Below are 12274 nucleotides of genomic sequence, written 5' to 3'. Positions count from 1 at the left end.
AAATGTGTCATTCCGAAAGGGGAGAGTGTGTGCGCAAGCGTGTGTACTTTTTCTTTTCTTTTCTTCTCTCCTTCTTGCATGCATTTGGCCGCAGACGGACCGGAGCTGTCACACGTGAACCAAGAAATCGTAAAGGAAAACACAAGAAAAATTCATTTCCACTCGCGGCCTTCACGGGAGATAGAGCTTGCTCCCTCTCATTACGATGATTGCGTCCACCGGCTCTATGTAAATGCGACGTCGTCGAGTCTCGCTTGCACGTTTTAGCTCTTTCTCGCCCTAATGGTGCCCAATCAGTTCCACCAAGTCGGCTCCAATGGGGTAGGCGGCCTCTGCCCTGATTACGCTGAATTGTGGGTATTTCCTGCCTCTAAGCCTCGCATATGGATCGAGTGAGGCAGTGGCAGAGGTACTACTGTTTCTCCCCACTACATCTTCATTTCTCCCCCTCAACTCGCTCTCTCTCAAAACACCCCTGTTTTCTCTGGCTCCGCTGTCAAAATACCGAGCCGGCCCTTGGCCCGGCGTCCGCGCGCACGTAGCCAAGGAAAAATCCCACGAGACAAGTGTGGCTAAATGCAGTTTAATCCGCATGATCACTATCCGTCTGCAGACTCAACCACACCTATCGCTGACCTATTGCTGAGAGGCCACGCTTCTCTTTTCTTTTCTTCTTCTTCTTCCTCCTCCTCCTGCCCCAGCCAGTCTCCCACTTTAAGCTGGGTTTTCTTCAAGGACGATACATGAAGCGTGATGAAGTCATTCCAGCCATATAGGTTAGGAGGCCTGTTTCTCTCGCAGATGTTACGTCATGCTCATTAAAAGTGGATGCTTCACAAACGTTTGGCTGTTGTGATTTGGGATTTGATTATAGCATAAAGGTAAGTGTCACAGAAGAATTGGCCTCTTCTGTAAACTGGCTCGAAACGTCGCTTTCTGGGGAAGTTGATAAAACAGCTGATAAAAAACAGACTGAACTTAGCTCTGTCTCTGAGTTTCCAAGGCAGCCCAAATTTTGCCAACTGTTCAGCGGTCACCCCAAGGCCACAGTCCATCGGAGCAAAGCATCAATTAAATTTGGTTCCGCTTGTGTTTACAAATTACAGCAGATTCTTGGCAGATAAAGACAAATAGCCAGACTATATTTTAAGTAAAAGTGGGTGAACTTTATTGGGACTAACAGCATTATTCCTTATCGAGTCTGAATTCCACTTGAATACACATTCCAAGAGGATATTTCATTTGAGGGAACAATCAGAACAGCAACAAGAAAAGAAAGAAATTCTGAAATGCATGCTGACAGACTGGTGAGTTGTCTGACTCGCGCCTGCGAGCTTCACCAGTCACCACAACAGGAAACTTTGAGATGGAACATTTGAAATAGTCACAATGGAAGAAACTGATTGATTTATTGAAAGGATGCGTCCTCCTCTGCTAACTAAAGAGAAAGAATGACGCCGATGTTCACAATTGACTGACTCGCTGCTGGCTGGTTCTGACCAGCGGAATGCACCTTGTGCAAAAGGTGCCTCCACCCACCACTGTGGCCCACACCTTCTCGCGTTGCCCCAGAAACACAACAGGTTTTTTATGAATGTGACTGTGTGCTTTAAAAGAGAGAAAAAAAGGCGATTGATTAAAGCCAAATACAGTATTTGTGTGACTTTTCTCCAGGTGTGGGTCATTCCACCTCCCTCGTAATGCGATAGGCGATTAATGCAAAACACCCGAGCTTGGAATGAAACGCGGCTTATAACATAATAAGGTGCATTGTCTGATTGGTTATGGTGGTTCCTCATTTAGCCACAATAACCTTAAGCTGAGCTGCCTCAAATCCAGTGAAATCACCCTAAAACAGATGTGGCTCTGAGCGTTCCAGATAGATCTGTGAAAAGAAACTGGGGCCTCAAAGCAGAGATACAGCTGAAATCGTGGCTTCTTGGGGGAAAAAAAAGAGGGGGAAAAAAGATGCAGGGATGTCTTCATGCGGAGAAAGCACCGGTGCATTGTTATATTTTACTGTGTGGCATAAATCCCTGATTATAGACGTGCTGAGAATAAAAAAGCCTCTGACAGTTTTAGCGTGACAGTTCAGCTGTTCCCGTGTTTTAGTGGCGTTGGGGTGCTTTGTGGCTCTGGTCCGAGATCCCCTCCTGTTAAGCACACATCCTGTAGGCTTTGTCCTTGGCAATGACCTGATCCTGCAGGAGGAAGCAACCAATCGGGAAATATATTAGATCAGCAGCGCCGGGGAAAAATTAATAAAACTCCCCCAAAATTTCTGCCTCACCTACTGAAGTGAACCGTGATATTGGCGCGGGGCTGAGGAGTCGTGCACTTTATACGCTTTCATCAGAAGGACTCCATTAAAGCCCCCCCCGAACCCCCACACCCTCACCGCTCTCCTCACCCCAGGTTCAAATGATCCACGGGCATCATAATACGCTTGTGGAAGGTGTTGTGTTCCTCAGCGCCGACGTCCAGACGAGGGTGGTCCGTGCAACCGGATCCTTTGACATTGCGGAGAACATGAAAACATGAAACATAGTTATTGATCACCGAGCCCACACTAATCAAATAGCACCCTGGTTTGTTTGAAGTTAAAAATGGTTACAGTGGGTGTTTACCATTGCACTTCGGCACCCTCCAGCCACGCCCCTTTCAAACATACACAGACAGAAGTGTTATTTGTATTGTTAGATTTACATTAAGTTCATTTTAATTGCATCAAGCCACTAAACAGATCTTACAATAATGGGCCTGACAGAGAAAATTGCAATCATCTGTGAAGAGCCTGCGGCAGTGTAATGGACAAACCTGATTAATTTAATCTTGTTGCACTCCATTACGGCTGCACTTTATCATTTCAACAGATGGAGCACCCAAGAAATTAAAAAATGCTCTCAAGGATATTGGCCACTTTGCATCCACTCGAATCCCTTTATCTGAAGGTGTGTGGGCTGCCGCGCTGAAATGAAGGCCTGGACTGGAACCTTTGGATGAGTGCATTTTCAAGCACAAATGAGATTACGTAAAGAGTCAATTGATGCAACAAATCATCACAATTGTCTTGTGATGTATTGCTGAAGGCTGTCAAGGGCCGTCTATCCAATCATCCAGTCTAATGAGTTGATATTATCAAAGGAGTAGAATGACAATTGCTTCGTATGTGAGGGCCATTGAAGCGAGTCTGAGTGTTCCGTTCATTCAGCAGTCAAGAAGAGACTATTTTGTACAACGCAGGATGTGCATTTTCCTGGTATATCCTGTCGTGTCCTCCTAAGTAGACTATAATTGCGTAAAAGTCCATTTATAGACACTAAACTCTACCCTTACAGCGTGAAAGGTTGTGAGTGCATCGCAGTCCTTTTTTAGAAAGGGAGTCAGGGACCGTTTATTATGTGCTGCACATATAGACTCCTTGCAGTGAAATCGAAAGCTCTAAAACTTTGGCATTTTTAACAATAAAATACAAAAATGCTTAATTAAATTCTTAAAGACCTGCTTAGATGTCAAGTAGGCTGAAAATATTCCTCAAATATAATGGTAACGACACACACACACACACACACACACACACACAAACACAGCTTTATTTTTGTGACGACATGGTCTGTAGGTGGCGCTCTATTTATTGTCAAAACTTGTACCAACGAGTTTCCAACCGTTTATTTTTTAATTGTATTAAACGAACACAATTTTAACAGACCAAAAATAAATGTAGCAATAAACAAGAAAACAAATAGGACCGACAAAAATAGTATATTGAGCAACGGCGTCGTATGATTGCGTTTGGCTGCACAGCTGTGTGTGTGTGTGTGTGCGCGCGCGCGCGCGCGCTCTTGTAAAGTTATCCTCGTGCCTGACACATTTGATACCACGGGGCAGCGCGCGACTCCCGCTTTTCCTTTTTTTTCCGCCCCCTTTAAAAAAAACAAACCAAACAAACCCTGAAGTAACCTTCCGAGTTCGCTGCTTCGAAGACAACATAAAAACAGCTTTACAACTTTCACGTCGGAAGTCGGTAAACAGCTTCAGACCGTCTGAAGCCGGCGCACTGTCCAGCCTGCGGGGAAGTTTTTAGCCAACGGCTGAGGAAGACACTTCTTATTTATTTATTTAACTTCATGGACGCTCCGACTTGTTGCTTGCCGTGACTGACAGCAGCAGCGACGCCTCGACAAAATAAGGTGAGCGCGACACTCGAAGTCGAATTTTTTATCAACCCCCTTTTCCGCTTTAAGGCGTGTGTTTGTACTTCGCAGCTGTTGTTGATGTCGTTGTTTTAAATACATGTTGGTGTGCGACGCGCTACGTCGTTGTCAATGACAGCCTGTTGACGCTGCCGCGTGGGCGGGGAGGGGGTGAGTGCTTCGGCTCGGTGTAATGAATCATGGTGACAGATGTGTCGAGGGGATCAGTCCGCGCTCTGGCACTTATGCGCCGTCTTAACGGCTGCGCCTAATTGCTCAGTTTAACCTTGTTTATTTGTTTTTCATTATTTATTTTTTTTTAATATATATATGTATATATATGTACATATATATATATATATATATATATATATATATATATATATATATGTATATATGTATATATATGTATATATATATATGTATATATATATATATATATATATATGTATATATATATATATATATATATATATATACATATATATATATATATATATATATGTATATATATATATATATATATGTACGTATATATATATATATATATATATATATATATATGTATGTATATATATATATATATATATATACATATATATATATACATATATATACATATATACATATATATATATATATGTATATATATATATATATATATATATATATATATATATATATATATATATATATATATATATATATATATTCCTGTGTAGTCCAGCTTTACTTTGCTTCACCCACCGTTAAGCCCACCAGTCTTAATTTAGCCCAAGCGTTCGAAGCCCATGAAACCAAGTGCGGAGGTCCACAGGGGCATCAAACTCAAAGACACAGTGGGGCCAAAATTTCAAACTTGGATAAAGTTGCGGGCAAAAGATTGATATTTATTGAAAACATCTTCCTCCAGATATAACTGTGAACCTTTCACAAGTTTTGCTTCTACCTTAAGATGGAACAAACAAAGCGTAATAATGCACAGTAAACTCAAAATTAATATTGCACACATACAAAATCAAAATTCCAATCAAAACATATTATTACAATGTTATTTGCAGCCTTATGATTTAAATTTCAACAGTAATCTTTACCATGGGTTAATAATATATATGAAAATAAAATAACAACAATAAACCAATTAAGTAAAAACAATACACTTTAATGAACGTCCTGTCCTGATTGAGCAGAGCATTCTGGGATTTATAGTATTAGCTGTACATGCGTATAATACCGGCAGGGCCAGCTCTAGTAGTGATTTCCTATTGCCTCGCGGGCCAAATATAATTACGCCGTGGGCCAAATCTGGCCCGCGGGCCAGAGTTTGACACCAATGGTGTAGGATGTGTGCGTCTACTTGCGCTCTGCAGTATTTTGTTGCACGCACCGACTAACTTCCATTTTTCCCCACTGCTCCTCAGTAGCATTATCTTCTAAGAATAACACTCGTGCACTCCCCATAAATAGGAGTGCACGCACTCACAATAGGCTGACGCAGGCAGCGTAAGTAGCATCCATTCATCAAAATATCATTTGCTCTGAGTTAACAGCAGTTCCACCTTGGTTTCACTCTCATTCATTCTGCCCCAGGCTGCTGTCATTTTTCGGTCTAATTATTTCCCCCTTTCTTTTTTCTTTCCTCTTTTTTTTAAACGTCCGCACCTGACAGTGATGGATAGCAGGTTAAAAATGGACAACTTCTCCTCAGTCGGTGTATGTTGGACTGAGAGTCAGGAGCTCGCGGTGTTCAGGCCGAGAGGGCCTCGGAAAAGATTGTGTTCCCCTCTGCTTTTCCCATTCCAGTGTGATACACTTTGTCTTCATTTTCCCTCTAACTCGGCCTCATTTTCATGATGCATGGCCGAAGCACATCATTAAGACAGAAGTGTAGGTTATGTCAAAGTTGTGCCATCACACGATTATGGTTCAAGAAGGCGATGCAGGACTCTGCAGTCGTGGCTCTCGTGGACTTGTTGTGAGAAAAAGATTCTTCGGGTTTAGAGATCTTTATGATGATTTTATATTGTTGTTGTTGTTGTTGTTGTTGTTCTTTTTTTACCTCAGCCTTGTATGTAGACAACTGGAGTGCAGAATGTCACGTCTCTGCACACTGGAAGATATTCCACTCGTGCTTGATCCAAATGAGTGCGGCCGTTTTATTCATATTCATAATAAGGATAGACTTCCTGATTCCTCACATAGCACAAATGTCCCTGTCATGTTTTATCAGGCAGGTTTGCATCTTGTTGCATCACAATGGAGAAATATGATCCATTCTAAGAAAAAAAAAGGAAATGAGCACAGTTTAAATCAGCTGCTATGAAAAAGAGTGCGTATTGTGATTTGCTGTCTTGGGTGAACGTGTGTATTTACATTTTGAGTGTGATGTTAATACTCCAGATGCTTTGTTTATCAAAGTCCTTGTGGAGCATCTTGATTTGTTTTTGATCCAGTCGACTTTCGTGTCTGCAGACGGAACGGCTGGGACCTGACGATTCAAACTCCAAATGCATGATATTTTAAAAGTGCAGTAGCGCAACAGGAATAGTGTGATGTATCATGTCTGCAGCAATGAATAGAGCAATTTTCCGTCACACATGCACCAGTTTCCCTGGACTGTACATGTGCTTCACGTTTTCTTTAAGACCTGACTTCAGAGGCGAGTTCCCTCCACTCGGTTCTCCTCACTTTTGAAGTTACATGCTCCTCCAATTACGGGGGCCATGCAGTCTCCCCTATGGTGTCCTTGGACTGCTCTTTGAGTGCCTGAAAATGTTGTGGACCATTAATTTTGGATTGTCTTCATCTGCTTGTATAATTTTCACCCCACCAACCGCTTTTCCTCCCACATTTTCACAGTCTGCGCGCTCCAGATAGTCTGGTTTAATTTCTTCTGCTTCATACGTTGTTGAACCTTCAAGAGATTTTGGCTCATTTCTTTTTCTTTTTTTTTGGAGGGGAATGCCAGTAATAGTTGCAAAGCTAAGCTCTATTGTGCAACACACAACCTGATATGTGAGTGAGTAACACAAAGGCAATGTGCTGGTGTAGCATGTTAAAACAACTTAGCATAGAAGTGTGCTTAAAAAAAGAAGAAGCAAATTCTCCTATTAGAACAGTTGTAAAATATAAAAAGTCAAGCTGCAGAATAGTTGATAGATGACACTAGGAAGAAAGCTTGTTGGTGGGGTCTTCAACCCCATGCATTTTAATTTTTTTTTTTTTTTTTCAACTTAGACTAATTTGCTGTCAGGCAGGAGGTTGTTTTTGCAACTCAGGCAGACTCCAGAAATTAATTTATCCAAATAACCAAGTCTTCCTGGACTGTGGAGGTTGGGACACTGAAATGGCCCTGGTAGGCAAAGCTTCCTTTTGAAGTCTGGAATGTTTTGGCTGACTTAGAGCAGGCGACTGGAGTGGAGGGATCATTTTCACTGACCCTTGGGATTTTTTTTTTTTTTTTTTTTTTTAACCATTTTCATATACTGAGAGCAAAACAAAGTGAGGGAAAAATACCTGGACTGATTTGCATTGACCTTGGCATCAAAATATGTGAAATATAAAAAGAATGTTAACTTTTAGGGAAAACGATTAATTGTTTTAGCTTTTTGTTTTTACACCCATGAGGACCAAAATGTTTAAAGGATTATGAAAGAGAAATCTATTCCACGAAATCCCATTAGCGCTGTCTATTTCTGATTATCAGTCATTAAATAAAAATGTATTAATGCTGCCTGATTACTAGTTTGGAGCTCATTTGGACTGCAGACAAAGTAAATACAAGTCACATCCTAATAACACAAACACTTTGATTGTGCACTTTAATCGCACACAAGCCCTCATTAGGCACACTCTGAGTCAGTGCATCATTTGTATATCTTTATAAAAATAACCACAGTGTGTCTGCTTCTATTTATATGCCGTATCCCCTTAATGACTTAAATTACAATGCGTTAAAACCACGCTTTTATTTAACAAGCCCAGGGAAAGGGAAGTGCAGGAAACCGGGCGGTCTTGAGTATTGGGCCACTCGAGTTTCCAGCGTAATAAATAATTCACGGGTCCTGTGTGATGAGCTGCTGAGGACAGAAATCCCTAATGACAGCTTTTTATAACCTATGACTCAGCTGGCCATTATGCTTCTGACATCCCGACACAGACCACATTCCCTCCTCACACTCGCGGCCGCTCGCTCACTGCTCTCTCGCCTCTTTGCGCTATCGCATTGACAAAAATGGGGTAGGAGGCGGGGTTGAATTACAAGGCAGTTGTAACATTACATCGTGAGCGCTGCACTAAATTCATGAGGGAAATGAAAGAAAAATACTGTGAAAATTAATTTACTGGAAAGCAGTTTGGACCTCTTTTTTTAAAAAAGCCAAGCCTTTTCTTATCTTTTCGTGAATCTAAAACCTGCGATTCCATCAAACTGATTTATGGTTTTGGATGGAAGCATGCAAAAAGTTATCACGAATTGCACTTGTAATTTCCTGTCCGGTGTCTCCTCCCATGTCAGGTCCATGCAGAAGAGGTCGCATCTCAGCTAATCGCCTGTTGCCGCCGACTGCCGCGCACGTGCGAGGTAAGTGACTGAGAAAATGAGCTTCTCCAGCCTGCTTCGAGCCTGCGACCAATCATGTCCTACTGTGTTTGATTGGCATAATGGTACCATACCCCCCCAGGTAAGGTCAGCGCCCGAGCCACATCTGGGGCTCTTATGCATAATGCAGCTCCCAGTATGAAACGCGAGGCCTCATCTGGCATCGCTTGATATCATTAATGTTATCATTTCCAAGCCCTCAGCGCTAACTAAGAATAGGCGGTTAATTTTAGATGCAAAAAAAAAAAAAGAAAAAAGATCCAATTACGCAGCCCTCTGTTTGTGGTTGCCTCCAGAGTTGGTGCAGGGAAATAAATCTGGTGGCCTTGATTAAGTACCTGACAATAGAGTTAGCACAGCGCCGGTGGTTTATAGTAATATGGCGGACATGCACAATTAGGCCCACGGAGTAATTTACAGTACGGCTCACAGGTGGTGACCCGGTGTGAGCTTGGGACCACCGTAGTCACGAATTAGGTAGGAATAGGCGAGCGGAGCAGCGGCACTGCGGGACCTCCAAATAAAGCAAAGCAATCAAAGATTCTCGAGGAAAAAAAAGAAAAAGCTGGACGCATATTTCAAATGTGTTATGATTGCGTCGGGGTGAAAGGTATAAAATATGGCGCTGCGTTTTTCACCCATAATTTTCCGGGCTGGATGGAGGCGGGGGGGGGGAGCGAGAGAACGGTGACTTTTACACGTTGTTGATCTTTTTACGTCAGCGCGCGGGCCGCTCTCCCCACACGGCTACCTATTAATTATGAAATACTGTAGGCCCGCAGGTCCATTTGGTTTTACTGCCTCTTCCTGCCGAACTCGGTGTGAAAGGCTGCCGTTCTTAAGTAGGTGTATAAAAGTCAAAGTGGGGAAAAGTTCTCCCCCCGTCAGAAACTCTCTCCAGTATTATGTCATCGGTGTCAAAAAGGCACGGCGGAGGAAAAATAGCGCGTTTCACACGTGACGGACGCCCTAATGCACGGAGCAAATGTAGAGGGCTGCGTGGCCAGATAGACATATGCAGAAATTCATATAGTAACCCAATAGGTTTGTAGGTATGAAACTCATTTGTTTGTGTGTGTGGGATTTGTTCATTGCACTAGGCTTGAACGTTACGAAAAGGAAAAAAACATTTTGACCTCTTGGCTCCTTTTCTGTTTTGTTCCACCTTATTCGCTGTAACAGCGCCACACCGTGGCACAGAGGGGAATAACACTTCCCTCTTCTGCCCGCCTGCCCCGGTTGAGTCGTAGTTTACGGCGTGGAGACTGGCACTCCAGCGGCCGTGGCTTATCGGCCTCTTGTACAGGTCATTATTGACTCGGGGCTGCCTTGATCCCCACTGTCAGCACATCAACCTGAGTGCGAGTTGAATTCATCAAGGCCACCGCCGCGTGGCGGATGCCGTGATGGACAACTGCTGTGCCAGTTCCCTCTGCAGGCTTTTTTCATTTTACTGAAGCACGTCCTGAATCCCTCAATGCAGCTTTTCCAGCGCATATTCTGTTCTGGAGGCGTTTCAACCCAGACAAACGCAGCGGAATGACGGCTCTCCTGTTTTCTTTTCCTATGAATTAATCAGTAAATAATTCTCAAAGTTTGTGATAGGTTGTTATCAGCCTCAGCTCTCAGCGTTTGCAGCCAGTCTGATCTGATGCACGGCTGGGACGCTTCAACCTCAGTTTCAACGCAAGTCCTTCTGTCTTAACAAACACCCTGCAAAAAGAGAGGAAGCTAATTGGCAACAAATCCAACAACCTTAGTGTGCGGCGGGCATCTAACAGCTGTGTGTGGTCCAGCAATAATCGCAATTGTATCCCCGGATTCTAGTCCAAAAGTAATACAAAGCATTAATTGTGCCAAGTATTTGACATGGTTTGTGTTTGTCCAGTGAACTAAGCTGAAAATATCCCTGTCCAGCACCAATTTTTTAGCCACAATTTTAGAATTAAAGCAAATTTTTTGGAAAGTGCTGCTTTCATTTCAGCGGCTGCCAATCAGCGGCCAGATTGAGTGACAGGCACAGAGCAGCACATCCCTTACGTAACCCCCTCCTCTGCCGCCACAAAATTAGCGTGGCTGTTGCTACACGCCGCAACCTCCTGCCTCTGCGCGCCTGAAAATGTAAGTGCTGCGGTTCAGAAGTTCACATTTTGGATGCGTGCCGGAACTACTTAAGGCCGGGGAAGGGTTTTCAGGGCGAACAGGTGGCCCGGAGTGACATTTTTCTGGCTCGCCAGGAAGATCCTTAAAGAAATTAGCCCTCATTTCTTTTTTTTTTTCACACGGGTTATTAGTCCGTCAATATGTATAAGCGCGAATAAACGAGACTCGATTGCTAATGTCCACTTGGGCGAAATTAAGCTACCGACACAAACGGGCCCCGTTCGGCCACTCGTACTTGATATATCGCCACCAAGCAAATAAATCACATACATGTGCGCCCATCTCCGACTTTGTCTCGGGCCCCAGGCTGAGAAAGCTATTTATTCTCATCCACTGTTAACTACTGGCACGTATGCGTTCAAGCGGAATGCCATTAAGAATGCAGGAAATATATTTAGTTCTCGTCAACAGACAGCAAAAGGCACCAGAGGGTCTAGCCCCTGTGTGACAACAGTTATTTTTGTCACAGTGTGGACTTTCAATTACTGTAATCTGTGGCCTCGCTCTTATAACAACTTTTAGCATTAACTATTAAGACGCATAAAATAGGGAAGCTCATTAATGGACTTGCGTCATTGATTGAAAAAGGTATAATTTCTTTTTTTTTATCCACATGGCTTCAAGTATTGAAGTTCTTTTTTTGGTACATATCGTGGAGTAGTCGAACAAATCTTCTGACCAGCGGCAGCTCCTCTTGGAAGAGAATTGGAAGAGAAACCGTTTCACGAAAGACTTCACGGTTGAATTTGTTTTCACTGTTTGCCAGATCCGAGTTAGTGTGAATTCGCTCAAAGCCATTAATGGGTCGGCACTTATGGTCGGTGGAAATACCCCACAGCTGCAGTCTGGCTGCTGCTCCATATGTGATCCTCCCGTCAGTCCCCCAGAAAACACTCAAACTTCACTTAGACGTGGATTGAGACTCTATTTTCGGCCCTTGGAAGACACGAGTCCGAAAAAGCTTTCTGTGCGCCTGGAGATCCCACGCAGACGCTCTGACTTCACTTCCATTTTTAAAAGATAAAATGCTGTTCGCTGGTGCTCAGCATTTGCGTGGACATGTTGCTCCCAACTAATTTCAGTTATTGCTGACGTCCGGTCCCCCCCCCCCGCCAAAAAAATCTTGGTGTTTTATTTAGGGAAACCCTGTGAGGTCTTTGGTGAAGGTTTAACCTAAAGCGCAGCAAATCTCAAGGTAAATCCACGCGATTCAGTGGGGATGAACGGAGAACAATGGGTAGATAAGTGAATTACCTACCTGGTAGAAAACACACAAGGGCCGTGTCCTGAAGCTAGGCAACTGACAGGCCCTCTGTTT

At 43.2% G+C, this 12274-nt stretch overlaps 1 protein-coding gene across 2 annotated transcripts in view; it reads left to right on the top strand.

The window, feature by feature from the left end:
• The first annotated feature begins 3925 nt into the window (after positions 1-3925).
• The window catches only part of eya1 (EYA transcriptional coactivator and phosphatase 1), a 57420-nt gene continuing 49071 nt past the window's right edge, over positions 3926-12274 (top strand). Inside the window, exons 1-2 of one of the 2 annotated variants that reach the window (XM_076050386.1) lie at positions 3926-4190; positions 8710-8775. The gene's annotated coding sequence lies outside the window, so the exon portion shown is untranslated. The remainder of the gene's footprint in view (positions 4191-8709; positions 8776-12274) is intronic. The other variant, XM_076050391.1, reaches the window with a different exon arrangement.

Source organism: Nelusetta ayraudi, unplaced genomic scaffold (assembly GCF_046127955.1).
Source record: "Nelusetta ayraudi isolate G7.1 ecotype Tasmania unplaced genomic scaffold, CSIRO-AGI_Nayr_v1 ptg000127l, whole genome shotgun sequence".
Taxonomy (NCBI): domain Eukaryota; kingdom Metazoa; phylum Chordata; class Actinopteri; order Tetraodontiformes; family Monacanthidae; genus Nelusetta; species Nelusetta ayraudi.
Note: the sequence above shows the minus strand (reverse complement) of the source record. Positions and strands in the feature narration are given on the sequence as shown.